This window comes from Seriola aureovittata, chromosome 4 (genome assembly GCF_021018895.1).
Source record: "Seriola aureovittata isolate HTS-2021-v1 ecotype China chromosome 4, ASM2101889v1, whole genome shotgun sequence".
Classification (NCBI taxonomy): Eukaryota; Metazoa; Chordata; class Actinopteri; order Carangiformes; family Carangidae; genus Seriola; species Seriola aureovittata.
Window position 1 is genome coordinate 11,689,521 of NC_079367.1, and position 18,592 is coordinate 11,708,112.

The 18,592-nt window shown below is 43.1% G+C and overlaps 1 protein-coding gene across 13 annotated transcripts in view; it reads left to right on the forward strand.

The window, feature by feature from the left end:
* mecom (MDS1 and EVI1 complex locus) overlaps positions 1-18,592 on the forward strand; it is a 133,296-nt gene that overhangs the window by 23,609 nt on the left and 91,095 nt on the right. The gene's annotated exons all lie outside the window — the stretch shown is intronic.

Sequence of the window (18,592 nt, forward strand, 5' to 3'; positions counted from 1 at the left end):
CCCCAAAAACTTGGAGATGAGGAGGAGGAGCAGAAGAGGAGACTTGTGAGGGGTAGCAGAGGGGTGGTCTCAGAGGGTCACGGAGTTAGCAGTGAAGGGCAGATTGACGCTCCTTTTCCCCTTTGGTCCTCCTCCTCTGTGGTCACTGAGAAATGACTTCCACTGGGCTTACTGGGGAGTGTGGGTGGAGAGGGAAGTGGAGGAATTATTCCCTTCTGTCCGTCTGTCTGGACTATATTTAACCTGCCTGACAAGATGGATGTTTCCAGGGGAATGCTCCCCTCAGCATAAATGAAGCCATTATACTCGGCTCTCTTGTTCTCTCCTAAGCTTTTCATTAGAAACTGAGAGTTTATGATGAAATGTCAGGAGGACATTCAGAGTCAGGCTGAAATACAACCTGAGCACAAACGCAGACAAGCTGGGTCACCGCAGGCTCTGGTATGAATGTGTATGTTAATATTGCTAATTTTACTGCTTATTTTACATGAGACAAATCTATATCTGCACACTTTACGCATGTATAGTAGTGGGCCACAAAGTTTTTTCACATAGCACAACAGCACACGCATACAGCTGGGCTCACACGCAGTTAAACACACACTGGCATTTATACATGCACACAGACTCCCGCTGTAGTCCTGGTGTGGCCAGCCGGTGCAGGCCGTACGTAGGACTGGTGTGGAGGAGTTGGAAGTGATTAGGGAGAAATATGCCTGTCTCCCTGTAATGTCAGTAATAGGCAGCAGCACATCAAAGTCCAGCCCTGTCAGAATGATCCGGATCAAACCGGCCCCCATCTGGAAGCCATAACTGACTTTTCACTCATTTAAACACTCTTAAAACACACTGAACAGACATGGAGCTCCCGTCTCTACTCACCACTCACCACCACTCATATCAGCAGCCTCTGCCCTCTGCATCTGTGTGCGTGCGCGTGTGTGTGTGCGTGCGTGTGTGTGTGTGTGTGTGTGTGTGTGTGTGTGTGTGCGTGTGTGCGTGTGTGTGTGTGTGTGTGTGTGTGTGTGTGTGTGTGTGTGTGTGTGTGTGTGTGTGTCTCAGTACTCTCTCACTCCCTGCTTATTGTCCACCTCCGTATGTATTTTCACTTTTAATGGTAAGCCCATATGTTTCAGATTTGTATATTAGGCTACTAATTTCTGATGATGAATGTTTTCAGTCACACTCTCAGCCTCGTTTTTATAGAATGTAGGAGAAATACCTCCATTTACAGTGCGCCACTGATCCTGTTTTGACAGTTAAAATGATATCTATACATTGCTTAATGTGCAGGCAGATATTTTTAAAGCAGTATAAACATCTGCTGAACCATGAAATCAAAGATAATATTATTCTTTCTGGAGGGGATAAAAATTGGAATCAAGTGCAGGCCTGTTTTTCAGCTTTAGCTTAGAGTCAAGATAAGTATCTTGTCTGTGCATTAATGACGCTGTGCTTTCTGAGACAATGATGCAGAGTGCTTCCCTCTTGCCTGCTTGCTCACACCGTGTTGACTGGACTCCTGGACATATATTATCTTTCCAAACACAAGTCGGACATGGCTCTAAGTGTATTTTAATTGGCTTTGAGCCGCCTTCCTAAAGCAAACAGCTCGTGGTGTGGCTGGTGGTGCGGTGTGCGTGGTGACTGACGGGTGGCCCGCAGTCAGAGTAGGGTGGAGTCCAATTGCCTGTCTGTCCACTCCACTGACAATCAGGGCAATACAGGACTCCATTGTGTTTGTGTGTGTGTTTGTTTAATCTGACAACATGTCTGCGTACATGTACACATCTCACTTTCTGTGTGGGTGAGGCTGAATATCTTTCTGTCACTCCAGGGTGTTTCACATTTTTGTAGCGCTCAATCGCTACTGTTAAAGATCTTAACGCCTGGCAGATAGCATCTGCAGTTTAAGTGCAAGTGATTTAATACTAACAATTAAAGTAGGCATGTCAGTGGGCAGCCCAGGCCCCTGCTGCGGCCGGACAGGGAGGAAGCCCTCTCTCATATCTCCACCAGACAGGGAGACAGGGGGGCCCCTGGCTCCAGACATCACTGATGCTGCTAACGCACGCTACTTTTGAGAAATAGTCTTCTTGCTTTCTTTGTTTTTTATGCTTTGTAAAAATACATCATCCATGGACCAGAAATACCAGTTCCCATTGTCAAAAGATGTAATACTTCTTTTGTTTTGTTTTCTTTTTAAACATATATTTTATTTTGATTGACACAGGGGTACACAGTTGCTGGCCAACACTGTTAAGCAATTATGTATGTTGATGTTGATGTTGGATGTAGAGTCAAAAACAAGACTTCTGTTGGATTCATGAACTGGGGGGCCGGTAGAAAATGGAGTGGAGTGGTTTGGAGAAAAGGAAGACAGGATGGCAAGCAGAAGAAAACATTTTCAGAGCCTGAGCTCAGCATATGGAAAAAAGCCCTAAAAAACGATTCGTTTTACAAGAACCAAGGATCTCACTCCTAACATGGCCAACTCCACTCTCATAAAATCTATAGACATCCATTATAAAACACACAGGCCCTTATGAGTTGCTTTGCCCGAACCCAGCAACGGGCCTGTCTGCCTCCAAATCCCCTCTGGAAGTGTTTGAAAAACAAAGCGAGGCTTCACTTCAACCTCATTAACTAGTTATAATAAACAAAACAATGTGTTTTTAATGGATGGCAACTCCTGTCTCCCCCTACCCCTTCCAACTCTCGTCCAGAGTGACTGGCCAGTGGTGGGTTTCCCATGACTGCAGCTTGTGGTGTCATGATGATGGATGGGTAAGGTTGGTGGGGGCTGCCTCTTAACCTTCTCCTCTGGGACGTCCAATGGACTGACAGGCACATTGTGGCATACGACCCGTGCTGACGTACTGCTCCGCCCGCTGGCACAACCACAGACAGCCCCAGAAAATGCCCGCTTTTTCACTTTCACACTCACCACTGAGCAATGCACGCAGAAGCATAAGAAAGAGACAAACACAGTGTAGAGGAGTCAGTGGATACACAATGCAACATTGTTCCACTATATGAGGTAATTATGCAGAAAATGACACTGAATTAACCAAGAATCACGGTGGGTTGATTTTAAAAGTTTTGATTCTGTGATAATGTTGAATATTTAGCAGAGCAGATTTCATTGGTGTAGCTTTGGGGTTTGCGTGCGGAGCGATCACCTGAGCACCTGAGGACCCCTGCTGGCCCTCTGCGGGGGAGACATTAGCTTCCTGATGAGTAAACATCAACAGAAGCTCACCAGCCACAAGACGCACTCCTAATGCTGTTACACAAGCTTATGAGTAGCACACATGTTCAGATACGCTTCTCTCTCTCCTTCTCTTTCCCTCTGACTCAGTCAAACACACTCAACACCACACAGAGTGCCTCTGGAATAAAATTCTCCCGGCTAGTGTAAAACAATCCAATAACAGCCAGCACCTCTCAAAATAAAACAATAGCTCAGCTCATGCTGGTGTTGTAAAACAGCTCAGCCTATTACATGCACGTACATGTAACTATACTGTAAATTTGCCCTTTGGGTAATAGCATATTTTTCCTTCATTTGGTGATTTTGGGATTATAATAATAGCGATGCTTGTGTGTGTGTGTGTGTGTGTGTGTGTGTGTGTGTGTCTGTGTGTGTCTGTGTGTGTGTGTGTGTGGCAAGGTTAGTTCAGGTGTGTGTGGCAAGCGTTTTTCACACTTATTCTTTCATTGTTTTATGCACGTACATGCCTCTGGTTCAGTTTGTTGCTGCAGAGTGATGCCAAGCCAGCTACATCCTTTTTGAGTGTTCATATTTTTTTCCCAGGGGTAGTGATGTTGAATGCTTCATTAGGCCAAAGGTCATTTGAATAGAGGGATAAGATATAAGACTCAGACAGACAGAGTGTGAGGGTGTGAGTGACCATGACCCCTGCGACACTGCTCAACATGTTTGTAAACAGGATGTCATTAACACTGGGAACCGGCCAGGCTCACAATGACTTTTGTCTCCTTCAGTGTGTGTGTGTGTGTGTGTGTGTGTGTGTGTGTGTGTGTGTGTGTTTCTAGAGAGGGGTGAGGAGGGAGGGTGGAGGCCAGAGGAAGAGAGAGAGAGAGAGAGGGTGGGTGGGTGGAGGTGAGGTTGATAAAATTTCAAATAAAACACTTCACATACTTCCACTGATAAATCAGCACCCTCACAGTTTTCTCAGAACTGCCCTTGTACTTCTCTGTCTAAACAACATCCAGGTTAACTTTGTCACATCAGATAAGCACTGGCTAATGTGATGAAATTTATGGCTTGGCGTGGCTGCTGTACTAATACAGTGGTGGATTGTGTGAAGCTGGACTAAGTGCACTCAACTGTCAGCTCTTATTGTGGTGTCAGTCCTTCCTTCTAATTAGTGTCCTCAGCAGGCAGGAAGTGGGCCTGGGCTGGACTAATCTGTCAGTGAGGCCAGACCATCCTCGCCCCAGCGACTGTTTCCTTAGATAAACCCAGAGCCCTTTATCTAAAAGAGTTGCGACACTCAGGGGGTCTGGGAAGCCCCTAGCGATTCTGTTATTACTTCTTGGATCAAAATTTTGATGAATTTGATGTATAGCATATTTCAGTTTTAATCTAAGAGGCAATAACAAAGGTGGGATTTCTGTGAGTTAATCAGCACACCACTTTGAGATGTGCAGCAGCCACTTCAGGCACTGGGTTCATGTCATGGTACTGATCACCGTGGTGACAGGTGTTGATTGAGCATGAGAGGGAGGAAGTGTAGCGAAGGACACTTCCTGGCAGACAGTTTTATCAGTAAGGGAGCGGAGGGGTCAGAGAAAGGGTGGATGAGGTTATCACACTCTGGTAGTCATGTACTGTATGCGGTGCACCGAGAGCTTTTGGAGGCCTGGCAGCAGCCCAGAGTTGCTGACCAACGTAACTGTCTCTTTCATATAAACATTGTGTGAGTTATAGCCACATGTTGGGACTATCAAGTACTAAAGTCGTTTTTTTCTGCTTGGTTTATACTGTGCTGCCATGATTCAACAGGTCATGAAATAGGTGCTTGTATATGTATTGTCTAAGGGCACTGACACATCCTGGAGAGATATCTCATGCTTGTACAGCAAGGCCGTCTTTCAGTGACTAATGTGCGAACAAAACAGGCAGTTTGAGAAGCAAAACATGTATTTTAAAGTTTTTGACTCATTGTGACACTAGTCACAAAATAAAGTCAGTTAACAGGCTCAGGCAGGAAAAGAGAGAAAAGAAAGTGAGAGAGGAGGAGAAGGAGAGTGATGGGGGTGCTTTTCCCCACTCTCTCATTTGCACCCACCCTCCCTCCATCCTTCTTTCCCTCCTTTTCTCCTTTCCTACTCTCACCACCAGCAGGGTCCAATTCCTCCACTTGAGCGCTCAGGGCCAGCAGTGGACTGATTAGACCCACACCCCCAGCCGCGCTTCGCTGAGGACTCTGCAGCGGGACGACTTCAAATGCACCTCGCTCCTGCCACCCCAAATAAAACCTGACTGGTCCTAATGGACACGTTTTAATCTCCCTGGGTTATTTGAAGATTTCTCCAGCCCGCTGCTGGCCACAGCAGAAACAAATTCCTCTCGCTTTGTTGATTAAACCGCTGCCTCTCCACCATTGCTTATCGTCCAGCAACGAGCCGCTCTTTTTAATTAAAAGTGAGACACCACAAGTGTGCAATTAACAGCTGGTAATTATAGAGCTCTTCAGAAGTGCAACACTCCACCTTCATTTCAATTATATAATGGACAAGTGGCTTTTTGATCTCCAAATTAGTGAACTCTTGTAATATTTGTTTTGTGGCAGATTTGGAGGGTTAATAGTGGCCTATGGTGGCCTCCCTCCTCCATGATTGATGTAAGAGCAGAAAGAGGGATATTAAAAACTGGAACAGTCCATCAGGAAATGCAAATCACACCTTCATGTTAATGAGCAGGCAATGGGCCGGGCTGGCCAGCCGTGGCGTTTCATGTGGGAAAAACAAGCGCCCACTCTGCCGCAAACTGATTAGTACATTTGAATTTGAAAGTTTAATTAAGTGCTTCTAATACAGATCGTTTTGGAGAGTGACACATAACATTAAATTGTTTGATACTTAATTTAGCTGCCTTTTGATTGCAAAGCAAGCACGGGAAAATTTGCAACGCAAGTGTGGAGGCATTGAGTGCTATCCCAAAGGAGGCAGAAGCTATGGACTTCATTTAAAACCTTTAACTGATAACTGATGAAAATGTATTTAATGACCAATGCAGTCTTTGAGTGTATAAAGCGGAACACTTGTTCAGTTTTAATTACAATTGATTTCCATCTATGTACATGGTTGTGGCATTGTTAGTTTAGAGTTAGCGTTCTTTCACTCTACACAGTCCATCAATATGAAAAAAGTGGACCTTGATTGATTTTTGGCTGCATGAGTGCATGCAGCAGGTTAAAATGAGGCGATTATTAATTGGCTGCAACACTTTAATGTCTTTGGGGGATGCTTTCCATTCTGGCCCGTTTTACTGGATTGTCGATGTATCAAGTGGCTCAAAAGAAGTTTAATCTTTGTGCTGTTGTGATTTGTAATTGCTTTATTTCCCTAGTCAATGCAGTTCTTATAAAAATGCTTTTCTACTATGGGGGAGGTATAAAGGCACCTGCATTGCACTTGGCCATGTACCTATCGCGTCTTTAAGATTTGATGTCAGATTTTTGAAATGTATTCATTTGTGTTGAAACTTCATGCATTTTCATACATGATCACTCTGAAATTAAGTCAGCATTTCTTTACATAAATCTAATAAGATGTTAGACATAATTAAATATGATTAATTTGCCTTTATTCAATGAAGCTGTCAAATATAAAGAAATACAGTTTCAGGAATATAAGAACCATATTTTGGTGAAATTTAAGTCCAAGGATTAGAGCCCACTTGTAGAAATAACACCAAATCAAATTCATGAGCGTAAGAGATCGCCTGATAATCTGTTTTACTTTATGCTTAACATGTTCATGTTCAGGCAATCTGTCATTAATTCCACAGTCATGCCACTCCAAATATGTACAAAACAGGAAAACCAAAGAGAGAGAAAAAGCATGAAGTCAACAGTCTCAAGTCACTCAAGCACTTTGGAATTTTGCATTGGTGAATATTGGCAGCTCATTGCGAAATAAACACCAAGTTTTTAAATTCAAACCAGGTCATTATGGATAGTTCTTAAACAAAATGTCAGTCATTAGGGGAAGCCATGTGGCTCTGCTTAGAGACCCTGTTTGTTTGAATTAGGAAGAAGAAACGGGGGATTTCTGTGATCCTTCTCATCTGTCTGAATGACACACTGAGCACTCGTTACAGGACCGCATTTCCCATCTACCCCACTGAGCGCAGAGTAGGATCGTGATGTTCTTTGGAGTGTGTGTGTGTGTGTGTGTGTGTGTGTGTGTGTGTGTGTGCGCGCGTGTGTGTGTGTGTGCGTGTGTGTGTGTGTGTGTGTGTGTGTGTGTGTGTGTGCGTGTGCGCGCGCACTCGTGTATGTGATCTCAGTCTAATCTGAGTTGCTGTTACTGTCATGTTCCTCTCTGTCCCTCACTGTCCTTCTGCATTCCCACCTCAATCTCACTGTCATTTGGCAGCTGTCACTCTCCATTAATGTCTCGCCCCTACCCTCCTTCAAGCACACACACACACTCACATACTTCCATTCCTTTGGAGGCGTAAAATGCAAATAAGAATAAAACAGCCTGCTGGTTTTCACTGTGTCAAATTCGAAAGAAGAATTTGAATAATACAAAATATAAGAAAATTAATGCAAGTTTTTTTGTAATGCACATTTGTCATCCAATTAATGCATTAATTGACTGGTCTACATACTTTTACTATCTCTTAGCAAATTCAGATATGCATTTCATATATTACAACAGAAATTATTATGGAATTTAATAATATTCAAATCACAGTATAGTCTTGAATCACCAGGTCTGAACATTTAAATGTTAAAGTAATACAACTTTAAACACAACTCACAACTCACTGTAGTGACAGATTTTCCTGCAGTCTTGACAATGACCCACACTGTTTATGTCCAGTGTCATGCAGAGTTGTGCGGCGTTCTACACAGGGAGACAACAATCCCCACACAAGAGCGCAATCCTACTGTATTGTCCAGTTAAATCACCTCCTAAATAGAGGGAAATTGACATCCATAACAAATAACATAAACAGCTTCAGTGCTCCGAGGGGGATTTTGTTGCTCGGGGCGCAGGACTGAATGTTAGCCTTCCAACAATCATTAAACAAACATCCTCCCCAGGACCTTTCCATGCCCGGGTCTATTCCACATGTCGCACTGTGGTTTGGAAAGTCTCTGTAGCCGTGGACATTATTGTATGTAACAAGTTCGGTAACAAAGTTAAGGTGGAATTGGCCTGCTGCTGCGGTAGTGCTCGAGGCAGGCAGACCCTGAGAGTGGAAAAGCAACCCTCAGACAAAGTCTATTCGTATCTGAAAATATTAAATGGAAGATGTCAGGTTGGTAGTAGGTGGTCAGCTTGTCACATTAAAAATACTCCCGCTTTCCAATACTGTTTCTTTCTTTGCCATACACCAGCCCTTGCTTCTGATTGAATTCAGCTTGTTAAATGAGTATCAGGCCTGCTGTCTTGAATCTGTATCAGACATTTTTCTCAGAGTCTGTATTTGCTCACGCATCCGAATACTTGTAGAGGGGGGGGTTTCTGAATTCATGTAGCCCATTGTGCATGTGAAACAATGCCTGTATTGATAACCTCTGACTTGCCACTGTAGTGCCACAACAGCAAAATTAAGGGCCCTTTTTCAACAGTTTCGAGAGGCTGCCAGAGGTGAGAGAAAAGACTCATTAAATGTAGCTGAGCAAAGAAATGGGAAGCGGGGCTTTTTAAAGGTCCAGAGGTTCATTCACAAGAAGAAGCTTGTTAAAAGAGATGGGAGAGCTATGCAGGTTCAGCACCACTATGACTGCACAGTGTAGATAATTAAATTGTCAAATGCTATGTTGCTTTATGGAGTATCTGTGTGTGTTTGTGTTGTGTCTGTCTGTTGTTGCCTATGTGTGTTTAAGGTGTCCAAGTGATGAGTTTGAGTTTGTCAGATGCCTCAGCCCTGAGTTGAGGGCCATTTGTCATTGGTGGGATTCATTATACATGTCCCTAACCCCCCCTCAGCTGGGCAGTGTGATCACCACTGACCCCCTGTGACAACCACAGCACCTTCATTATGTCACAGCAACCACCCTGTCACTACAGCAACTCTCTAACTGTCTGGGTGACACCCCTGGGTGGGACTCCAATCTCTCATCTAGGGGCCTGTCTGTCTCTGAGCTTGTCACTGTGTGTGTGTGTGTGTGTGTGTGTGTGTGTGTGTGTGTGTGTGTGTGTGTGTGTGTGTGTCTTTAGGCATTACTCTTTGGTTTGTGTATTTTATTTTATTTCTATTTTATTATTTCTCAATAAATTTCTCACTTGGATGGTTTTGTTGGTCGGTTCAGTTTAGTTTCCTGTGACAAACAGATTGCCTGGCTGAATTATCTTAATATGGTCATCCACCTGGTTCCCCAAACAAGTATAAACAACGCTTTTCTTTTCCAGATTTTGCACCATCTCATATATTATCCCTTAACAATAATTTCAAGCGTAAAGTGACCCTTAAATTAATGAAATCATTTCCCAGTAGGTTTTAGGTGTATGTAGATTTAAATTTTTTGTTATTCCTTCCTCTGCTATATTATCATATTGTTCTTCCCAATGGGATAATTTCAGATAACACACTGGACACTGCTTTACTATTACCTCTCCCCCTATTTTCTAATCAGCAATTATTCAATTATGTCCCATTAGTTGGAGGGTGTTACCAATGTCGCCACCCTGGGCGTTTAGCCCCTGCTCTCTGTCAGGGGGAGAACCCGAGGGCCCCGCAGAACGCCTGTGATTAGTGTTGCGTCTGCAGAGAGGTGACAGAATCCCTCTTCAAATATTTTGTCTTCATTTTACGGCTCTGAGATGCAATTATGGAGCAGCAGTTCATTACGGCAGCACGCGGCGCTTCATGTTTTATGCATGCTGCCTCATTTAGGGCCTTTATTAACGAGCCAGGTCTGACCAGGCTGCTTTACTGCAGGCTGCGCTATGGCCACCACCGCTTGTGTGTGTGTGTGTGTGTGTGTGTGTGTGTGTGTGTGTGTGTGTGTGTGTGTGTGTGTGTGTGTGTCTGTGTGTGTGTGTGTGTGCTGGCAATATGAGTAAGCAAGAGTGAGGGAGTGAGTAAGAATGAAGTCTAGATGGAAAATAAGAAAAAGAAAGAAAAATGTGATTGAGAGAAAAGTGAATGATGCAGAGTGTGTGTGTGGTCAGTGTAGTGGTCACTTCACCGCTGTGCCCTCTTTGTCCCAGCAGCCGGCCTCATAACGTGGCTCTATAGTGTGGAGAGTGGCGCGGGCTGGCTTGGCTTTAAGGCAGTAGATTGAAGAGGTGGGGGCAGCAGGGGTGACTAACTGCACCTCCCTCAGCAGAAGAAACTCCATCTGCATCCAACATTGAGACAGATGAGGCCAATTTGGCTCCTTAAATTTCTGGGCTGTGATGGATGTGGGGTGGCTGTGCACACTGAGAGGTTGGTAGAAGGGGGCGAAAGCAGCGGGGGAGAGAGGGGAGACAGGTGAGAAAAGGGAGACAGAGTGAGATATCCCATGTAAGAAAGAAAGAGAGAATGAGAGTGAAGGAGACTCACCCCTGAGAATGAGCGGTTTGAATTTATTACTTAAACTGATTTATTTATTTATTTATTTAATGTACAAAACAGATACAGAAAGTTGGGGAAGAGCGACATGGTAGAAAAGTTTAGAGCTGGACTTTGATACTTTATAATAACTTGTGAGTGTGTTGAACTCACATATGAGTTATGTAGGTCATATGAGGTAGATATTGTACAGTATCCTATGTGATCCAACCCTCTGACCGGACAAATTAAGCTACAGGTCTAACAACAAACAGCAGTATATAATTTTGCCTGTGCCAATATACAGTATGTGTTGACACTGGCTTTCCAGGTTTCAACTGAGGCATATCTAAAGCTAATGTGCCGTAGCCGGAAATTTGTGTAGCCAAAAATTGTCTTTGATGGAAAATTTTCAGTTGGGAGGGTGGCCAACGGCATAATGTGCTCAATGCCCACCAGGCTTTTCTCTTCTGTAGCGTTCAGTGTTTGTATAGTGCACAATGCAAACATGTGGGGACAAGGTTATTGAGTCACTGATATACAGTACGGCTTCATGCATTTGATTCCAATCAGGTGTGCCTGATTATTCATGTCAAACACTTGAATGTGCTCAAGCTTGGTTGCATGACTTACAAAATAACATTTTTTATGTTACCAATACAAATTTCAAGTAGTCAGGTTGTATTTGCCTGCAGTTTTGCCCAGCTTTAACTGACTGATGGCCTTCTCACTGCAGACCGGCCAGAGCTCCCATCTGCACTGCAGATCCGCCCCCTTTTGATTAGAACTACCATCCTCAGGCCTACATAAATATTTTATCAAGTATAATGGAAATTGTCAAATCAATCTAATTGTGTAATGCATTATGAAGACATCAAACTTAAACAAAGCACATATGCTATCATTTCTTTTAACGACTGGGCCAGGTTGAGCTGGCGGTTTGGTACCCAGGGGGCCCTCCATAGGGCTGGGGGGAGGGGGGGAGGCGGCTGGCAGCAACCACTCTGGATATATACGTCTCTCTCTGCTCTGCCCAGACCTGCCTCGCTCACATTTCATCAAAGGAATCAATTTCTCAAATGTGCACAACTGTGAGCCATAATTATATTAGGGCCCAATGGCAGTCAGCCATGACATGAAAGAGGGAGAGAGGAAAGAGGGAGAGAGAGAATGCTCATCTATGCATGTTTGCATTGACATGTATTGTTACTAGTATAGCTTTGCAATAAACATTTGGTTTTACTTTTACTTTTAAATGCAGCTTTCCACAAAGTGTCTTTTTTCTGATGATTGTCAAATATATTTTCCAGATTGGTGTGTCACCTTTCTGTGGTGTTCGGCATTGAGTTGTTGTTTTCTTTTTTCTTTGGTGGGGGGAGGGATATTGCTGTTGTTGCTGTCTAAAAAGATAGAGGGATGGGGATGGAGGAACACGAAGAGCGATGGAAGGAATGGCACAGGTAACCAGAACAAACAAATCAAAAAGCTTAGGATGTGTGACATGTAGCAGGGTGCTGAGTTGGGATTGAATCAGAGGCAAAGACAGAAGAGACGATGGGATTAATGACCTTTGTCAACATGTTCTCTGTACGTCATGTTAAAGAAGAAACCAAATCAATGCTTTCAAAGACGTGTGTATATGCAGATGATACACACTCATACATCACTGACTCACGCACACAATAAGCACATGCAACAACTAAGATTTTTCTGCTCAACGTACAAATTTACAGCATATTGAGAGGCACAAACATGCATGGTCACAAGGACATTATTTTCCCTAATTTTAAATAGTTACAATAATCAAAATACCAAATCGCTACACCTCCACTTCACACTTAAAGTATAATCCTATTCCCCAGCTTTTTCCTCTTCTTCCCCCTCTCATCCTCTATCCCCCCTCTTTCCGATTTCTCCCACTCTTTCCTCTCATCTTCTCTATCCCGGGGTCAGTGTGTGATTCGGAGGGCCCTCCCTCTAAGCCCCCGGCTGATGTATGGCTTGTGGAAACAATGTGAGCGCCGGGTTGTTATTCTGTTTGCTTTACATTTGACAGGCTTGAGTTAGCGTCCGACTGGGATCCTATCTCATTAGGCCAAATGCGGGGCTAAACCAATCATAAAAATCGTTTGGCAACTGGCATCTCACTTAGGAACACCTGTCAACATACAGGCAGGAGATAAACTCTGCAAATTAGAGTCAGGACTGAGATTGAATCAGAGAGAGGGGCAGAGATGGAGGGAGGAGGGAGAGAGAGACATGCCCATATGCTCCATGTTGTTAGAGAGTTAATGATATGAAGTGGTTGGGCTGATGTGGAGGCTTCCTCGTTGATGATATTGATTGTGGTTTTAGGACGTAAACTGTGTATGTGTGTGTTTGTGTGTTGCACATCCATCTCTGTGTTCATCAGGACTTCATTCATTTGCATTTCATTAAAAATAAATGTAGTTTGTTAATCCGTCATATTGATTATCCCAAACAACCGCAGAAGTAGAAGCAAAGCAATTTGTCTTTAAATACAAATGTATCAAGTAGAGACAAATTTTTCAATAAAAGGTGTGTGTGTGTGTGTCACTCGGTAGCTTACAATTGCATGAATCAGTGCAAGTCTCCGCTAACTCTAACATACTTATTTTTCTTCTTTTATGCAAACACACATTCTCTCTCTCTCTCTCTCTCTCTCTCTCTCTCTCTCTCTCTCTCTCTCTCTCTCTCTCTCTCTCTCTCTCTCTCTCCCTCCCTCCCACGCACACACTTCTCTCTTTTCCTCTGCAGTATCTTCCCCTCCTCACCCTGTCCAAACATACATCTTTATCAAGCGGCTGTTGTCAGACAACATTAGATAATTAATAGGCCATTTGTCAGGCCTGTGAGAAACATGTTAAAATCCCCGAGCAGCTCCCCAGATAAATCCTGCTGCGCACACAGACGCCTTTGTTGTGTCAGCCTGCCATCGGAGCTGCAGATTTACCATTAAAGGACCCTCATTATTAATCACAACTAATGCTAATTAATTAGGTGTCTGTGTGTGTGTGTGTGTGTGTGTGTGTGTGTGTGTGTGTGTGTGTGTGTGTGTGTGTGTGTGTGTGTGTGTGTGTGTGTGTGTGTGTGTGTGTGTGTGTGTGTCTGTGTGTGTGTGTGTCCGCGCACATAGAGGGACCAGCTCTAAGTTTCAGTTTGTTGTGCAGTGTTAATTGGTTACTCGGCCCAGGGCCCTTAATGGAGTGTTTTCCATTTGGAATGGGGAGTAGTTGACTAACACAGGGGTGAAAAAACATGGACAATGCTCTCATTAATTAAGACTGCTCAGCTCATGTTACTCTGTGGTCTGTGTGTGTGCTTAAACAGTCTGTGCATTGTGAGCGCCTGTTTGTGAGCATATGCATGTGAAGACTTGTAAATAAAACTGCCTGTATGGCATTTCATTCTGACATACAGTACCTGTAATATTACCTGTTTTTTTCCTTAATTCTAGGAGTAGTTGCAGTTTTTCAGCTCTGCAAAATTACATCAAAGGCTAAAGTGTAAAGTTTAAAGCAACAGGCAAATACTAGCATGAAAGTAAACTTACTAGAACTACTTTTATGTTTTAAAAATAAGGTTAATTTGGGTAGCATTTATCCACGACTTTGCTTTTCTATTAAGGGTTTTTTGTTTTTTTGTTTTTTTGTTTTTTTTTACCATTTCTGCTTTAATGGATATTTTATAGTATTAAAAAGACAAAATGGGAAAAACAACACTGACAAAAGTCCAATTTTATTTGAAAATTTCACTTTTTTATGACATCATTCTAAATGATAAATTATGGACAACTGGCCAAAATGTTGTGTATACAGCTACCTAAGGCTATGAATCTTTGTGGTGTGTATCAGTCAGTTCCACAGTCACCCCAGTGGACCCACGCACCAAAAGACTCCCCAAAAGCAGCGCTAAGGCCTCCATTAAGCACAAAGACAGAGTTAATTAGGAAGCTTATTGCCTCTCCTGGGGGCATGGGGCTCCAAACACTCTCCTATACACCCTGCTGAGGGAATCTAGGCACAAAATGATGCACTGTAATTAACAGTGCTTAGCAAATCAACAGCAGCCATTTTCTGATTGGCAGTAGCTGTGAGAGTGTTGAAATTAACCAAATGAAAGATAATTATTTTTTATTTTCTTTTGAATAGAGTCACAATGAGTTGTCTCTCCCAGATGTCTACGCCTACGTCTCCCTGAGGGCATCCTCGTTTTTCAGGCAAATTACTCAATATACAATAACAGTAATTATGCCCCCCCCCATTCAATCCCTTCCACATATTTTGAATTCTCTAAATAATACCTGCATCGGTTTAACAACAGTGCAGTGACCGTGATAAAAATTATACTTCAACTGTGGTTCTGGTTCTTTTATTTTCAGTGGATATCTACCGCTAGATATTACATTTGTTGCAGAGTAATTTCTTTCTACCAGCACAAACACACACTCATGATGTCTTGGTGTAGAGCTATAGATAGGAAGCAGAAGAAGATGAAGGGTGCAGTTTCAGAGTTTGGATGATGACTAATGGAGGGGATCATTTGTGATTATGTATGACCTGTAGTACAAGGGTAAGCCCCCCGTCCCATTTGTCTGCTATCACAGGCAACAAATGATATCTAGAGATAAGCGTGAGGGCCAGTCCTCATAAGGTGAGGAGTTCATTTCCATATTTCATGATCTGAGACCCCATCAGTCAAGTGTTAGACCTCTGGATCTGGCTAGATGAAGTGATTTGTGAATTGGGTCCAGGCTAAGTAGATGAATAATGTTCTCACCTTGCACCTTACGGTGTTACAGCCTGTCTGGCATTGTACACTATAAGCAGAGATACAGTAGTGGAACATAAAGAAAATTTTAATTCAGTTAATCAAACTTTGAAATGTACAAATTTTTCTTTTGGTTTTAGCATTTTGTGAGTAAAGATACCAATTTCTGTATTTCCATGATTCAGTGTTACATTACAGATTATTTAAAAAACGTCAGTATTTTAAACGTAAGTGTTTTAATATAATTCCAGTCATGTGCTGTCAGAGATTTAAAAAGATCATATACCAAAAATGTAACGAAAAGACAGCAATGGAGTAAGAGCCAGAAAGACACAAGTACAGCCAAAATGAGGGGGGGTAGGGGTTGACTATGTCTACAGGTAGGTTATTTCTCAGTGTAAACATATGTATCCATTTGTCCCGTGGGTGCGTCCCCTTGGCGTCCCGTTGGCAGTGGCTGGGTCACACCTCCATTAGGGGCTTTGTCACAGTGATTAATAGCTCTTTCTATCATCTTTAATTCACTCCCTGATGATGGCGGCCCTGCTCGCTGCTCGGGGTAATCGTGTGATGTATGAGTCCGCCCAACACCTCATGGCAGAGGTGAAAATCATTCCACCCATGCAGATAGCAGCCCCGGGAACAAATGTTTTCCCTCTTAATAAAAATTAATGAATTTGGCGTTTAGCGCGAGCATTTGAATACATGCGATATAAGCGTGCGTGTGTGCTCGCGTGATTTTGATGGGGAGATAATATTGTTTTCCTTATTGTTTTACACTAAATCTTTTGTGTTGTCTTTTGAATACATCAGCATCAAAGTTTTTTTTTTTTTTTCTTTACACGTGCTTCCTTGTACTATCACGATGTGTCATCTATGTTATTAATGTAGTTAAAGTCTTGATGCTGCTCCCAGCTGGAGTTCCCCGTCTCAACCCAGAATTCTTTTAGAGTTCCTCTTTGATGAAGGGCGTCAGCTTGTAATGATGAAGTAATGTCCATCGCTGAACAAACAAACAGAACTATTTGCTTTAAGTATGCAGATACACACTGAAATACACACACACACACACACACACACACACACACACACACACACAAACAAACGTTCCAATATCATCGTCTGTGTGCAGTGTCTCTGCCGCCCTACACGTCTAAGCAGAGCTACGGACTTTGACTTATCAATCATCTGCACATGAAACCACAATTTTCAAAACTCTGAACATAGCATATTTGCTTTCAGCTAACGTTTACCTTACAGAAACATATATGTTTATGAGCTGAAATGCTCTCATTGAGTCCAGTGGACCAGGGGAATTTCTGGTCTAAATCAAATATAAACTTGGAGACCAGCGTGAGGGGGGAAATGTCAGAGGAGAAACAGCAATGGAGGGATACGGTTACCTTTAAAAGCTCTTGTCCCTCTACCATATGGCAAGCTTCACATCCAAGACTATAACCGCGTTACACAGTCTCTGTGCTGAAAATCATTACATTGACTCCCAGAGCCACATAGGGTTTCATGCCCGGCCCAGCTCAGCAGAGTTTCTAAAAGACTTACCCTCAAACACGCTGGGCCCACACAGCGCGTGTGTCAAACACAATAGATACGCAGACACTGTGATCAGGTATTGCTGCAGGGAATGACAACGAGAAATACTTAAGTTATAGATGTAGTCAAATACACACACACTATACTGCGTAACACAGAAAACACAGCCAGATATCTGTAATACACATTTCATTCAGCACAATGTGTTCGTGCATAGGTTTATTTCCCCACAGCAAATGCACATTTTGACAGGAATTATGATTTAACTGTCAGAGGAAAACACCTCATGTACTACTTATGCAATAGTTGACAGTTTTGCATTCCTTTTCACCAGACATTGTGCTTCGACCTTGCCAAAGTGGAAGCTGCACATTTAAGGATATTTACATACAATGCACTTGGCTTATCTTGCGCTTCAAGTAATGTGTCAACGTTTGTAACAGGAGGAGAGCGCACATGAAAAAGTTCAGTGATTCTGTCCAGGTCTTGAGTTAATCTTTCAGGTTAGTTTATGACCACCTGTGGCCAATCACAGTGACCCGTTCAGTCAATCAGAAGCATAGTTACTTCATGGCCAGTGAACAAGAAGTGTGTGTGTGTATCTTTGTGGATCAAAGGTTCCATGGCTGACAGCGCAGCGGTACAGTGTCACACAGGCAGCCCTTCAGGAATGTTCCTCAGCGCAGGGATGGGTTGTGGAGCCTCATTAGCAGAGCCCCCTCTCCCCTCGGCCTGTCAGCCTGCGTTAGGCACAGCCCACCACAGATGCACGCTGGGGGAGCGGCAGCTTCCTGTGGATCATTTCCGGCTTTTAGTGTCTATCTGTCTCACCGTGTGACACCTGGCTGGCGTCTTCATTAGCTTGTTGTCCGTCTGTATGTGAACTTTCTGCCTGTCTTCTTAATGTATGCTTTTTTTCTGATTTCTGTGCTTCTGTCTACCTACCTGCATTTAGGAGACAAACATTTTCAACTCTTAAGACCTGAGAGCAGTTCTACTCTGCTCTACCTGTGCACTGTGTCAGCACTGAATGAGTCAGTCCCTCTTCCACCATTAAGCCCCACCAGCCACGTGTGCCATTCTGAAGAAGCCCAGTGTGGGTTCAAGGGTCGTATTTCTATGTCCTGTTTCACTCTATTCACAATTAACCCTGGTGTGCTTCCCTCTGTTTTCACTGTACAGTGGAGAAAGAGTTCAGGAAAAGGAAACATAAAACAGTCAGAGCAGTACAATGCTGAGCAGACCCTGCTCGCCCACCTTGGCATCAGCTCAACCAAATGGCAAACATGCCATGTTGCTACTGCAGGTTTTTTCTTTTTGTTGTTGTTTGTTTATGACATATGTATGAAGTCTTATTTAAAATTTTGATTTTGATTTAAATGTGTGAGTTGGGTGTTTCTTATAGAACATACCCAGCAAGTACACATTAGAAACAAGCGTGCTTACTTCATGATCTCTGGTTCTCTTTACTACTAAGCTCAATCAAAACAGGATCAAGGC